Raw genomic sequence first — 15,533 nt, 5'->3', positions numbered from 1 at the left:
ATTTCCCTACTTCAGCAAATTAGGAACCACGAAGAATTTCAAGATATTGACAATCATCTTGAATGTTACAATGATAATGAAGATTTGGAGGGCGTAACAGTTTCCAACTAGCGTCAATCTTGTGCACTTGTGTGATTGTTAGACACTACACAGTGCTTAGAGCAAACAGGTTTTAAATAGCATCAGTTGCATGTGTGTGTTATGTTATTCAATTGTGCCAACCGACACCAAATTAAAAACCAGTCATTTTTGACACTACTTCATGCAGGAAGGCACTGACAGCAGTCCATTATCTGTACTAGGTGCTTGTGCTGATCTTGTTCATTTGCAGCCAATCAAAAGAAGACTGCAGTGTACGCTGTACGAATCTCTCCGTCGATAACAATTAGGAATAACACAGTTTTATAAAAGTGGTAATATTGATAGTGTTCTAATTTCTCAGGCTTTCAGCTGGGCACAGTTATCGATTATAACTGATGTTTCAATGACAAACTCTGCCATCTTCATCAGAGATCATCACCCCTGATGGAGATAGCAGAGTTTGTCATCGAAACATCGGTTATGATCAATACCTATACCCAGGTGGAAGCCCAAGAAGAGTTGATTTGTCATTAGCTCTTGGAAAGTACTAGATCTGAGTTCTAACTTGTCTGTATTTCATTTTAATACATGATTTGTTACACAGTTAAATGGTAGTTTGTCTTTTTTATATATTTTTAACTATTTCCTTGAAACTTTGGCTAATTGGGGCAGCTGCTTACTTAGGCCAAATGTACATATCCCAACGTGTCTAATTAACCAGAATCCACTGTATTCTAAAACAACATGTAATTATAATTTTTTTTTAACAACATAGCCTTCTCCATTAAAGGGTAAATTCAAAAATGAAAATAAAATCTTTCATATTGTTTAAAATACCTCTCAGAAACAACTTGGTAAAATTCTCTAAGGTATAGTGAAACTGTTTAAGAAAATCAGCAGCAAAATCTCATGAACAGGAATTGGATGAATGATTAATAAATCCCTTTTGATAATGATGGGTGGAGGAGCAATGTAAATCAGGCAGTCAGGAGAAGCCCCTGCCTTTGGCACATGAATTTTAATATTCCAGTGAAGTTATTTTGTTCCCTGACTGATTCGCAGCTTGTTTACCTTTAACACAAGGACACAGACAGTCGCAGTCAGAAGTCAGAAGAAGAGAGAGAGGAGCGAACTTGGAAAAGGTAGCGGCTCCAGCTTGTCAAAGCTGGGAATTTGGAACTCTGCTACAGCCACAAGGGTGGGTTGATTATCGATCCAGTGTGCATCGAATGTGTGGCTGTCACTTCATATAATCCACAGGAGTGGATTTAGGAATGTCCTGTGGGACCTCTCGAAGTTAACCCCTGCCTGGGTGTGTTATGCGCTAACCCCTTGAAGACAACATCCCCGTGACAGATCACTCTGGTGGGAATTCGTGTGTGGATTTGGAACAGCTCGACGGAGGATCTTCCACCACTGATATTATTAATTACCATTGTGGAACCTGGGGATTTCGATGTAATTGCCTTCTCTCTACGTTCTACCTTGGATTACAAATATCTCTCTCCCATCATTTATTCCGTGGATGAACTGAACTTCCATGCTTTCCCATCTCAAGACTCTAAGCCTTGTTCCCCCAAGCTCAGTAGTTTGGGAGTTATATTTACACACACACATACACATAACACTGTCAACTTTTGTTTATCTTGGTTAAGCTGATGCTACTAAAGATAGTGGTTTTAACATCAAAACCAAACTCCGTGTAAACTCTATTGCTGCTGGTTCGTTTCTAAATTGTTACAGTACATAAAAACGTGAAATTACAGTATTTGTAGCACACTTTTTGGAAATTTGTATCAACTACAACAATGCTTCACTTCCTAGGTCTCTAGTCTGCTTTAATTTATCATCATATTCCTATCTATTCATATTTTATATATGAAATTCTAGACCACTGTACAGGATGATATTTTCTTCAATATAAGTTGTCAGAATGAAAGTAAGGAAATTGAAATATCCTTTATAGAAGATCAAATTTGCTACTTGTTGGGGTTTGGTCACTATGTGATTACCTTATCAGTCAACTCAAAATCAAATACAGATAAGTATAATTTTAGGACTTAAATATTTGGATTGACTATAAATTCCAAACGGAACAAAAGCAGAATAATGTGTATTTAGCTGCTTTATTTCCCTACTCAGTTGTTTAATTTTGCTCCAACTGTTGGCAGTTATTATAGTATCACACCCATAAGGACAAGAAACATTAGTCATAAACACAAGACATTCTGCAGTCACTGCAAATCCAGAGCAACACAGACACAAAGCTGGAGGAACTCAGCAGGTCAGGCAGCATCCATGGAAATGAATAAACAGTCGACTTTTCAGTCTGAGACCCTTCATTGGAACTGGGGGTGGGGGGGGAGAAGCCAGAATAAGCAGGTGGGGGGAAAGTGTAGGAAAACAAGCTAGAAGGTGAAATGTGAAGCCAAATCAATGGGGGAAGGGGAATGAAGTAAGAAGCTAGGAGGTGACAGGTGGAAAGGGCTGGAGAAGGAATCTGATAGGAGAGGAGAGTTGACCCTGGGAGAAAGGGTAGGAGAAGGGGGAAGAGAAGAGGTAAGAGAGGAGCCAGAGTGGAGAACTGAAGAAGAGGGGAGGGGGTAAATTGATGTTCATGTCATCAGGTCGGAGACTAACCAGACGGAATATGAGGTGCTGCTCCTCCAACCTGAAAGTGGCCTCATCGTGGCAGGATAGGAGGCCATGGAGTGACATGTCGGAATGGGAATAGAGATTGGAATTAAAAGGGTCGGCTACTGAGAATCCTGCTTTCTGTGGATGGAGTGAAGGTGTCCGACAAAGTGGTCCCCCAATCTATGCAGGGTCTCAACAATGTGAAGAGGCCGCGCCGGGAGCACCGGATACCGACGGATTCACAGGCGAATTGTTGCCTCACTTGGTAGGACTGTTTGAGGCTCTGAATGGAGCTGAGGGAGAATGGGCAAATGTAGCACTTTTTTCTGCTTGCAGGGTTAAGTGCCAGGAAGAAGATTAGTGGGGAGGTATGAATGGACATGGGAATCACAGAAAGACTGATCCCAACAGAAAGCATAAAATTGGGAGGTAAAGATGTGTTTGATGATAGGGACCTGTCGAAGGTGGCAAAGGCTGTGGAGAATGAACTGCCGGATGTGGAGGCTCATGAGGTGGCATGTGAGGACAAAAGGAACTCTATCCCTTTTAAGGTGGCTTGAAGATGGGGTGAAGGCAGATGACTGAGAAATAGAGGAGATGTGGGTGAGTGTAGCATCGATGGTGAAGGAAGGGAAATTGACTCTTTGAAGAAGTGATATATCTATGATGTCCTGGAAAGGAAAGCCTCATCCTGTGAACAAATGCAGCGGAGACAAAGGGAGCGGCATTTTATAGGAGACTGGGTGGGGAAGCAGTCAAGATAGCCATGCTAGTTGGTAAGTTTGTTTCCAAAGATGGAGACAGAGTGATTGAGAAAGGGGAGAGAAGTGTCAGAAATGGACCAAGTGAATTTAATGGCAGTGTGGAAACTGGAGGAAAGTTGATGAAATTGACGAGCTCAGCACTGGTGTATGAAGCAGAACCAATGCCATCATCAATGTAGCACAGTAAGAGTTGGGGAGCATTACCAGGAAAGGCTTGGAACAGGGGACTGTTCCACATAGCCAACAAAAAGGCAGGCATAGCTGGGGTCATGCTACACCCTGAGCCTAGTAAAAGTGGGAGAAACTGAAAGAAAAATTGTTGATTTTGACTATATTTTATCAGTATTTAGACTACATTGAGTTTCATTGCACATTGACAACAGTTGGTTGGATAAATTACTTGGAGGTGCTTGTAAGTTATTGAACATAATATATGTTGGAGTGTCCAAAAGGGGATTCTTTCTCTTTGACGTGTTCTCACCTGCATAGGTCAAATCAATAGGGCAAGAGATAAAGTGCTATGAATTAACTACTTAAATTGTACTCTTCCTCCTCCCTCCAGTTCTGTTCTGCCCCCACTTCTCTCTTCCCCTTTCTCTCCCCATTGCCCCTCTCTCTTTCTGTCTCCCACTCTCCTGCCAAATGTTTTTCATTCTCGTTCTTAGTTCCCACTAAGTTCCGGACTGTGCCAGGTACTCATAGTCAGCATTGGCTGTTTCATTCCACAGCGGTGCTCTTCCACACGCCCAGCACTGAGTCATGTCTGATGGTTCCAGCATAGTGCCAAGTGTCCGTTCTTCTGTGGGTGTCCGTCTCAATTCTGCTGTGCTGTTGCTCGCCTCTCCTTCACTGCAGTTCCAGGCTTAGCCCTGTCTCACTTGATGCCCGGCTCTGACAGCAGGCACTTTGTGCTACCACACTTCCGCTGTTTTCTGTTGGCATGGAGCTTCACATTGCTACTTGAAGAGAGTACCAATCAGAATTAGGCACAGCAGCAGGTGAAAAAAAACATTAACTAAGAGTTCTTGTCTCATTGCAAGCAGCATCATGCAGTGAACCGAGAATGGAAAGGATGAAATATGAGGGGAGACTAGCCAATAATATGAAGCAGGATACAAAAAGTTTTATTTCAGTTATGTAAAGAATAAAAGGGAGGTGAGGGTTGATATTGGACCACTGGAAAATGATGCTGGTGAGGTAGTACTGGGGGACAAAGAAATGGCAGATGAACTTAAAGGGTATTTTGCAACTGTCTTCACTAAGGAACATACTAGCAGTGTGCCAGAGGTCCATGAGTGTCAGGGAGCAGGAGTGAGTGCTATTGCTATTACAAAGGAAAAGGTGCTAGACAAACTCAAAGGTCTTATGGTGGTTAAATCACCTGGACCATGTGGATTATATCCCAGAGTCCTGAGAGAGGTTGCTGAAGAGATAACGAATGCATTAGTCATAATCTTTCAAGAATTACTTGATTCTGGCATGATCCCGGAGGACTGCACTCTTTAAGAAGGGAGGAAGGCAAAAGAAAGGAAATTATAGACCATATGACCATAAGATACAGGAACAAAAGTAGGCCATTTGGCCCATTGGGTCTGTTCCACCATTCAATCATGGGCTGATCCAATTCTTCCAGTCGTCCCCACTTCCCTGCCTTTTCCCCATACCCATTGATGTCCTGACTAATCAAGAACCTATCTATCTTTGCCTTAAGTGCACTCAATGACTTGGCCTCTAAAGCCACTCATGGCAACAAATTCCACAGATTTACCACGCTCTGACTGAAGTAATTTCTCTGCATCTCTGTTCTGGATAGATGTCCTTCAATCCTGAAGTCATGCCCTCTTGTCCTAGACTCCCCTACCATGGGAAATAATTTTGCCATATCTAATCTGTTCAGGCCTTTTAACATTCGGAATGTTTCTATGAGATCCCCCCTCATTCTCCTGAACTCCAGGGAATAGAGCCCAAGGGCTGCCAGATGTTCCTCACATGTAACCCTTTCATTCCTGGAATCATTCCTGTGCATCTTCTCTGAAACCTGTCCAATGTCAGTATATCCTTTCTTAAGTAAGGAGCCCAAAACTGCACACAATACTCCAAGTGCAGTCTCATGAATGCCTTTTAGAGTCTCAACATCACATCCCTGCTCTTATATTCTATACCTCTAGAAATGAATGCCAACATTACATTCGCCTTCTTCACAACCGACTCAACCCGAAGGTTAAACTTTAGGGTACCTTGCACAAGGACTCCAAAGTGCCTTTGCATCTCTGCATTGTGAATTCTCTCCTCATCTAAGTAATAGTCTGCCTGTTTATTTCTTCCACCAAAGTGTATGACCATACACTTTCCAATATTATTTATTTGCCGCTTCTTTGCCCATTCTCCTAAAGTATCTAAGTCTCTCTGCAGGCTCTCCATTTCCTCAACACTACCCGGTCCTCCACCTATCTTTGTATCATCAGCAAATTTAGCCACAAATCCATTAATCCCATAGTCCAAATCCTTGACATACATCGCAAAAAGCAGAGGTCCCAACATCGACCCCTGTGGAACTCCGCTGGTCACTGTCAGCCCGCCAGAATAGGATCCCTTTTTTCCACTCTTTTTCTGTCAATCGGCCAATGCTCCACCCACGCTAGTTACTTCTCTGTAATTCCATGAGCTCTTATCTTGCTAAGCGGCCCCATGTGCAGCACCTTGTCAAAGGCCTTCTGAAAATCCAAGTACACCACATCTACCGCATCTCGGTGGTTGGGAAAGTATTGGAGTCTATTATTAAGGATGACGTTTCAAGGTACTTGGAGGCTAATGATAAAATAAGTCAAAGTCAGCATGGTTTCTGTAAAGGGAAATCTTGCCTGACAAATCTGTTAGAGTGCTTTGAGGAAGTAACAAGCAGGGTGGACAAAAGAGAGGTAGTGGATGTCATTTACTTGGATTCCCAAAAGGCGTTTGCTAAGGTGCCACACATGAGGCTGCTTAACAAGATAAAATCCTATGGTGTTACAGGAAAGATACTGGCATGGATAGTGGAATAGCTGACAGGCAGGAGGCAGTGAGTGGGAATAAAAAGGGCCTTTACTGGTTGGTTAGTGGTGTTCAGAGCCAGTGTATTGACCACCTTCCTGTATGGCTCCGAGTCGTGGGTCACCTACCGTCACCACCTATGACTCCTTGAGTGTTTTCACCAGCACTGCCTCCGCACCATCCTTAGCATCCACTGGAGTGACTTTGTCACCGACATCGAAGTCCTCGAACAAGCAGAGGTCACCAGCATCGAGGCCGTGCTGTTGAAGATGCAGCTGTGCTGGACAGGGCACGTCTCCAGGATGGAGGATCATCGCCTGCCCAAGATTGGGCTTTGCCCAGGCTCTGGCTCGAAAGGCTTCGGCAAGCAGAGGCTGAGGACGAGCTTCACTCCAGGTGAGGTGAGGCTGGGTAAGCTCCTTTAATTGATCTAATTAGCTTAGGAGTAGGTAACGGAGGCAGCAGGTAGGGCAGTCGAGTGCTCCGTTTGCAGTATGTGGGAAGTCAGGGTGAGCACAATTGTCCCTGATGACTACACCTGCGAAAGGTACATCCAGCTGCAGCTCCTGACAAACCGTGTTAGGGAACTGGAGCTGGATGAACTTCGGATCATTCAGGAGGCAGATGCAATAATAGACTGGAGTTTCAGAGAGATAGTCACCCCTAAGAGTCAAGAGACAGGTAGCTAGGTGACTGTCAGGAGAGGGAAGGGGAATAGACAGAATGAGCAGAGCACCCCTGTGGCTATTCCCACCAATAATAAGTATATCATTTTGGATACTATTGATGGAGACGACCTACCAGGGACAAGTTGCAGTGGTTGCGTCTCTGGCACCGAGACTGGACCCTCAGCTCAGAAGGGAAGGAGGGAAAAGTGGAGAGCAGTAGTGATAGGGGATTCGATAGTTAGGGGGACAGATAAGAGGTTCCGTGGAAGAGATCGAGAATCCCGGATGGTCTGTTGCCTCCCTGGTGCCAGGGACTGTGATATCTCGGATCGAGTTCTCAGTATTCTCAGGAGGGAGGGTGAGCAGCCGGATGTCGTGGTCCATGTAGGGACCAATGATGTGGAGAGGAAGAGTGAGGAGGTCCTGAAAGGTGAGTTTAGGGAGTTAGACGCCAAGTTAAAGGTCAGGACCTCCAGGATGGCAATCTCAGGATTGCTACCAGTGCCACGTGCAGGCGGGTTTAGAAATAGTAAGAGAGCGCAGATCAACACGTGACTGAAGACATTGTGCAGAAGGGTTTGGCTTTAGATTTATAGATAATTGGGCAGTTTTCCAGGGAAGGTGGGACCTGTTCCGGTGGGACGGTTTACATCTGAACTGAAGGGGGACAAATATTCTTGCTGGTAAGTTTGCTAGAGAGGCTCCAGTGGATTTAAACTAGATACAAGGGGGGCAGGGAACCTGAGTGTAGGAACAGATGTATGGGAGAAGGAAGAAAAAGGAGATAGTAAAGTTGTTTGCACCGTTAGTGATAAACAGAGAGTAAGAGGTGGAGAATTCCTTAAATGCATTTATTTTAATACTAGGAGCATTGTAAGAAAGGTGGATGAGCTTAGAGCATGGATTGATACCTAGAAATATGATGTTGTAGCTATTAGTGAAACATGATTGCAGGAGGGGTGTGATTGGCAACTAAACATTCCTGGATTTCGTTGCTTCAGGTGTGATAGAATCCGAGGGACAAGAGGGGGAGGTGTTGCATTTCTTGTCAGAGAAAATATTACAGCGGTGCTCTGGCAGGATAGATTAGAGGGCTCGTCTACGGAGGCTATTTGGGTGGAATTGAGGAATGGGAAAGATGTAGTAACACTTATAGGGGTGTATTATAGACCACCTAATGGGGAGCGAGAATTGGAGGAGCAAATTTGTAAGGAGATAGCAGATATTTGTAGTAAGCACAGGGTTGTGATTGTGGGAGATTTTAATTTTCCATACACAGACTGGAAAGCTCATTCTGTAAAACGGATGGATGGTTTGGAGTTTGTAAAATGTGTGCAGGATAGTTTTTTGCAGCAACACATAGAGGTACCAACTAGAGAAGGGGCAGTGTTGGATCTCCTGTTAGGGAATGAGATAGGTCAGATGATGGAGGTATGCGTTGGGGAGCACTTTGGGTCCAGTGATCACAATGCCATTAGTTTCAATATAATTATGGAGAAGGATAGGACTGGACCCAGGGTTGAGATTTTCGATTGGAGAAAGGCTAACTTTGAGGAGATGCGAAAGGACTTAAAAGGAGTGGGTTGGGACAACTTGTTTTTATGGGAAGGATGTAATAGAGAAATGGAGGTTATTTAAAGGTGAAATCTTGAGGGTACAGAATCTTTATGTTCCTGTTAGGTTAAAAGTTTGAGAGAGCCATGGTTTTCGAGGGATATTGGAAACTTGGTTCGGAAAAAGAGAGATATCTACAATAAATATAGGCAGCATGGAGTCAATGAGGTGCTTGAGGAATATAAAGAATGTAAAAAGAATCTTAAGAAAGAAATTAGAAAAGTTAAAAGAAGATACGAGGTTGCTTTGGCAAGTAAGGTGAAAATAAATCCAAAGGGTTTCTACAGTTATATTAATAGCAAAAGGATAGTGAGGGATAAAATTGGTCCCTTAGAGAATTAGAGTGGACAGCTATGTGTGGAGCCGAAAGAGATGGGGGAGATTTTGAACAATTTCTTTTCTTCGGTATTCACTAAGGAGAAAGATATTGAACTATGTCAGGTAAGGGAAACAAGTAGGGAAGTTATGGAAACTATGATGATTAAAGAAGAGGAAGTCCTGGCGCTTTTAAGGAATATAAAAGTTGATAAGTCTCCGGGTCCTGACAGGATATTCCCTAGGACCTTGAGGGAAGTTAGTGTAGAAATAGCAGGGGCTCTGACAGAAATATTTCAAATGTCATTAGAAACGGGGATGGTGCCGGAGGATTGGCATATTGCTCATGTTGTTCCATTGTTTAAAAAGGGTTCTAAGAGTAAACCTAGCAATTATAGGCCTGTAAGTTTGACGTCAGTGGTGGGTAAATTAATGGAAAGTATTCTTAGAGCTGGTATATACAGTTATCTGGATAGACAAGTTCTGATTAGGAACAGTCAACATGGATTTGTGCATGGAAGGTCATGTTTGACAAATCTTATTGAATTTTTCGAAGAGGTTACTAGGAAAGTTGATGAGGGTAAAGCAGTGGATGTTGTCTATATGGACTTCAGTAAGACCTTTGACAAGGTTCCACACTGAAGGTTAGTTAGGAAGGTTCAATCGTTAGGTATTAATATTGAAGTAGTAAAATGGACAAAATGGTCATATACATTAATGATCTGGATGATGGGGTGGTAAATTGGATTAGTAAGTATGCAGATGATACTAAGATAGGTGGTGTTGTGGATAATAAAGTAGGTTTTCAAAGCTTGCAGAGAGATTTAGGCCAGTTAGAACAGTGGGCTGAAAGATGGCAGATGGAGTTTAATGCTGATAAGTGTGAGGTGTTACATTTTGGTAGGAATAATCAAAATAGGACATACATGGCAAATGGTAGGGCATTGAGGAATGCAGTAGAACAGAGTGATCTAGGAATAATGGTGCATAGTTTCCTGAAGGTGGAATCTCATGTGGATAGGGTGGTGAAGAAAGCTTTTGGTATGTTGGTCTTTATAAATCAGAGCATTGAGTATAGGAACAACAACACACACAAAATGCTGGTAGAACACAGCAGGCCAGGCAGCATCGATAGGGAGAAGCACTGTCGACGTTTGGGGCCGAGACCCTTCGTCAGGACTAACCGAAAGGAAAGTTAGTAAGAGATAGAGTATAGGAGTTGGGATGTAATGTTAAAATTGTGCAAGGCATTGGTAAGGCTGAATTTGGAGTATTGTGTACAGTTCTGGTCACCGAATTATGGGAAAGATGTCAACAAAATAGAGAGATATAGAGAAGATTTACTAGAATGTTACCTGGGTTTCAGCACCTAAGTTACAGAGAAAGGTTGAACAAGTTAAGTCTTTATTCTTTGGAGCATAGAAGGTTGAGGGGGGACTTGATAGAGGTATTTAAAATTATGAGGAGGTAGATAGAGTTGTCGTGGATAGGCTTTTTCCATTGAGCGCAGGGGAGATTCAAACAAGAGGACATGAATTGAGAGTTAGGGGGCAAAAGTTTAGGGGTAACACGAGGGGGAACTTCTTTACTCAGAGAGTGGTAGCTGTGTGGAACGAGCTTACAGTAGAAGTGGTTGGGGCAGCTTCGATTTTGTCATTTAAAGTAAAAATGGATAGATATATGGACAGGAAAGGAATGGAGGGTTATGGGCTGAGTGCAGGTCGGTGGGACTCGGTGAGTGTAAGCATTCGGCATGGACTAGAAGGGCCAAGATGGCCTGTTTCCATGCTCTAATTGTTATATGGTTATATGGTTATTGTGCTGTATGGCAAACTCTCCACTGGCTACCGTGACAGAGGGGCACCGAGGAAGAGGTACAAGGACTCTCTGAAGAAATCCCTTGGTGCCTGTCATTTTGACCATCGCCAGTGGTCTACTCTAGCCTCCGATCGCGTGGTCTGGTGACACACCATTCACCAATCTGTCTCCTCCTTCGAGAACGCACGCAGGGCTGGCCTTGAGGACAAAAGGAGAAGGAGGAAGAACCGTGACACAGCAGCACCAAACCCAGAACAGATTTTCCCTCACAGCCGCTGCTGCCGGGTCTGCCTGTCCCATACTGGCCTCATCAGCCACCAGTGAGCCTGCAGCAGACGTGGGCAGCCCCCTTCCTAAATCTTCATTCGCGAAGCCAAGCCATGACGATGATGAGTGGTGTTCCTCAGGGGTCAGTATTGAGACTGTTGCTTTTCACGTTGTTAGCAATGATTTGAATAATGGAATTGGTAGCTTTGTGGCAAAGTTTGCGGATCATACGAAGGGGTAGGTAGTGCTGAGGAAGCAATGCGATTGCAGCATGTCTTAGACAAATTGGAAAAATGGGCAAAAAAGAGGCAGATGGAATACAGTGTTGGGAAATGTATGATAATGCAACTTGGTAAAAGGAACAATAGTGCAGACCATTACCTAAATGAGAAGAAGGTTCAAACATCAGAGGGACTTAGGAGTCCTCGTGCAAGACTCCCAAAAGGTTAATTTACAGGTTGAGTCTGTGGTAATGAAGGCAAATGCAATGTTGGTATTTATTTCAAAGGGAATAGAATATAAAAGCAAGGGGATAATGCTGCACATGGAGTATTGTCTAAAGTTTTGGGCTCCATATCTCAGAAAGGACATGTTGTCATTGGAGAGAGTGCAGAGGAGATTCACGAGGATGATTCTAGGAATGAAGGTGTTAACATACGAGGAGCGTTTGGCAGCTTTGGGCCTGTACTCAATGAAATTTAGAAGAATGCGGGGTGGGGGGGGGGGGGATCTCATTGAAACCTACCGAATGTTGAAAGGACTACTTGGGGAATGTGGAGAGGATCTTTTCTATGGTGAGGATATCCAGAACTAGAAGGCACAACCTCAAAACTGAGAGGAGACCCTTTAGAACAGAGGTAAGAAGGAATTTTTTTTTAGCCAGGGAGTAGTAAGTCTATGGAATGCTCTGTGGTGGAGCCCAGGTCCGTGCGTACATTTAAGGTGGAAGTTGATTGTTTCCTGATCAGTCAGGGCATCAAAGGATATGGCAAGAAGGCAGGTGTATGTGGGATCTGGGATCAGCCATGATGGAATGGTGAAGCAGACTCAATGGGCTGTATAGCCTAATTTTGCTCCTATGTCTTATGGTGTTACGGTCTTAATAAAACTAGATTATCTAAATACTGTGTGTTTTTCCATTGACCTCTTCTTAGGCATCTATCTACTTTCCTGATCCTTGGCAGAGCTACTGGTAGCTATTCTAAAAAAGCTGGGAGAAGGATAAAAGGTGGTAGAGATACTGAAGGAGAGAAGGCGTAGGAGTACAGAAGGATTAAAGGGAGAGGCAGCAAAGGAGATAGCATGAAGTGGTAACAAAGGCAAAAATAAAGCAAATATCTTCACAAGGGCCTTGGCAATTTTCTCTTTCACATCTAACAAAGTCTGCGAATGCACTCAGTCAGACCCTGGGGATTTATACGACTTAACATATTGTAAGGCTATTAGAATAACATATGACTCAGTTACATTTGTAAAAGCAGAACATTGGTTTACAATTTTTGGAACTGTTTAGTATAAGAAATATTGGCTGAAAACAGCAATTGTTATTTACAGGTTTCACCCATTAAGGATTGTGTGTTCTGATTATCTGCTCAATTGGTTGCAACAATATTTTATAGATAGCTCCAGAGATAGTCTGGATAAACTGCCCATTATCCTCATGTTTAATGCCCATATTCCCTCATGACTTAGTAGCTCTATTCAGCCCATCAAGTCTATGCCAGCTTTCAGATGATTCCAATTCTCCCATTAACCCATTCTCTCTCATACGCTCAACAGGCACATCCTGATATCTTTTACACCCTCTAACCAAACCATCTTCACCCCGCAAAAGAAACACACACACGCACGCACACACACACACACACACACACACACACACAACTTTACAGTTGACAAGTATGTTTTGTCTCTGGAATAAGAGGAAGCAGGAGAAGCCGCTGGAATCACAGCTGCATACAGGCAGCACCAGAGGTCAGGATGGAACTGTGCACCACCTGCTCTCCTTGCTGTGCTGTTGCGCCACCAGATGGGTCTGCGGTTCTGCAATGGTCAGGAACCCACAGAGCTCAAGGTGGCACCAAAGAGGAGATTCATCAGGATTGTTGTGCTGGAGCGTTTCAGTTATACGGAGAGTCAGAATTTGACTGAGTTTGTTTCCCTAGGAACGGAGGAGTTTGAGAAGTACCTGGCAGTTATAAAAAATTATGAGGGGCATAATTCATAGAATTTAGGAAATTCCCCCCCCCCATAGCATAAGTATCTAAAATGAAAGGGCATGGTTTCAGGGTAAGGGCGAGCAGATTCTGAGGGGAAATAAGGAAAAATATAAGGTTGGAATCTGGAACACACTTCCTGTATAGATTTGTTTCTTTTTTTTAGTGATATTGATTGAGATATAAACATTGGTCAATATACATAACAAGAAAGAAGGCAATGATTTAATTGGAAGTGGCAGAAGTTATTGATATCAAAGAAATGTGTTGTAATTGGGGCAAATTTGAGATAAAAACCAAAATGATGGACACATCAAGCCCCATCTGTTGAAAAATGTTTCTGTCTTCACAGATGCTATCTGACCTGCAGAGGATTTCTAGGAATTGCTTACCCTTGCACTAGGACTAAGTTTGCTAAAAGGTACTTCAGAGGTGAGTAAGACCACCAAGGCTGTGTATAAAATTAGCTTTACTATTGTAATTAGTTTGATCATTGATAGCTTTCAAACTGTAATTGATCCCAGTCTGTCACTACTGACTATTTACTGTTATATTTTCAAAATAGCAACATTTTCATTTTTGATCTTATGATATTAATGACTTCATCTTGCAGTGTATTATTAGTAAAATATTTTCAACATTGATATCAGTAGCACTTTGATATCTGCTAGGTATAATTAAATTACTTGAAAAGGTTGTATTATAAAGTAATATACAAAGATTCTATGGAGAACAATTGCCTTTTGTCAAACATACCTCATCCTGAACATTCAATCTTGAGTCAGTCACCATCAATAGTCTGAAACTGAAGCATAGAAATATTGTGGCTACAAAAGTAGGGTATGTTCTGGCAAGTGACTCAACCTCTGACCCCAATGCCATTCCACTATCTACAGGCTACACCAATTATCTTGATAACTACAACTCCAACAGCACTCAAGAATATCATATCCATTAAGCAGAAGGCTGCCAGGTTGATTAGTTCTATATCTACCACCTTTCATTCCCTCCCCCACCAACAAAATACTGTGTGGACTCACAGAACCAGTTCTGACAGCATCATCCTAGTATGTTTTACTTTCCCACTAGAATCAGCATCAGGCTTATTATCACCGGCATGTGACGTGAAATCTGTTAACTTAGCAGCAGCAGTTCAATGCAATGCATAATCTAGCAGAGAAAGAAAAAAAATAAAACATGAAATAATAAACAAGTAAATCAATTACGTATCTTGAATAGATTTTTTTAAAAACGCGCAAAAACTGAAATACCGTATAGAAAAAAAATGAGGTAGTGTCCATTTAGGAATTGGATGGCAGAGGGGAAGAAGCTGTTCCTGAATCGCTGAGTATGCGTCTTCGGGCTTCTGTACCTCCTACCTGATGGTAACAGTGAGAAAAGGGCATACTCTGGGTGTTGGGGGTCCTTAATAATGAACACTGCCTTTCTGCGATACCGCTCCCTAAAGATGTCCTGGGTACTTTGTAGGCTAGTATCCAAGATGGAGCTGACTAGATTTACAACCTTCTGTAGCTTCTTTCAGTCCAAGGACAAGAACTTCAAGCACAGGGAACGCCAACGACTGCAGGTTCCCTACCAAATGAAACAGTGGCTAATTAACCTAACACTTCGCACTCTTCAGGAAGACACAGAGGAAAGCCATATAGTCATTTGGAAAACATACAAACTCCACAGAGACAGCACCAGAGGCCAGAATCAAACGTGGGCCATTGGAGCGGTGAGACAATTCCACCACCTACACCACCACTGTCCTGCCTCAGAAATGGCCTGTAAATGCCTGCTGTGCCTGCAATACCCACATCACAAAACGACAAGTGAGGAGCAGTTCCAACAAGTCTAATTTTAGGAGCTCCTACAAGTGACTAAGAGATCTTAAAGCAAAAATGCACCATATTAACACACAGTCCCTTGGGGATATCATAGAGCATTTGAATGATTCTGTTCAACAGAATCCTATTAGTATGCCTGGCAGCATATTTTGTTCCTGCCAAGATCTACCTCTTCTAGACATCCACTTGGTAATGGATGAAGTAATAAAACTGTTAGAATATGCAGTAAATAATTGACTTTTTAATCTTGCAGTTAATGGTTGTTTGAACATT

The 15,533-nt window shown here is 42.8% G+C and overlaps 1 long non-coding RNA gene across 1 annotated transcript in view; it reads right to left on the bottom strand.

Annotated features, from left to right (window-relative positions):
- Nucleotides 1-925: 925 nt before the first annotated feature.
- The window catches only part of LOC140739423 (uncharacterized), a 19,206-nt gene continuing 4,598 nt past the window's right edge, over nucleotides 926-15,533 (bottom strand). Inside the window, exons 2-4 of the long non-coding RNA XR_012101630.1 lie at nucleotides 14,451-14,580; nucleotides 14,167-14,215; nucleotides 926-4,438 (exon numbers count right to left, since the gene is read on the bottom strand). This is a non-coding gene — a long non-coding RNA (uncharacterized lncRNA). The remainder of the gene's footprint in view (nucleotides 4,439-14,166; nucleotides 14,216-14,450; nucleotides 14,581-15,533) is intronic.

This window comes from Hemitrygon akajei, chromosome 15 (assembly GCF_048418815.1).
Source record: "Hemitrygon akajei chromosome 15, sHemAka1.3, whole genome shotgun sequence".
NCBI lineage: Eukaryota > Metazoa > Chordata > Chondrichthyes > Myliobatiformes > Dasyatidae > Hemitrygon > Hemitrygon akajei.
This window is presented reverse-complemented; position numbering and strand designations above follow the sequence as displayed.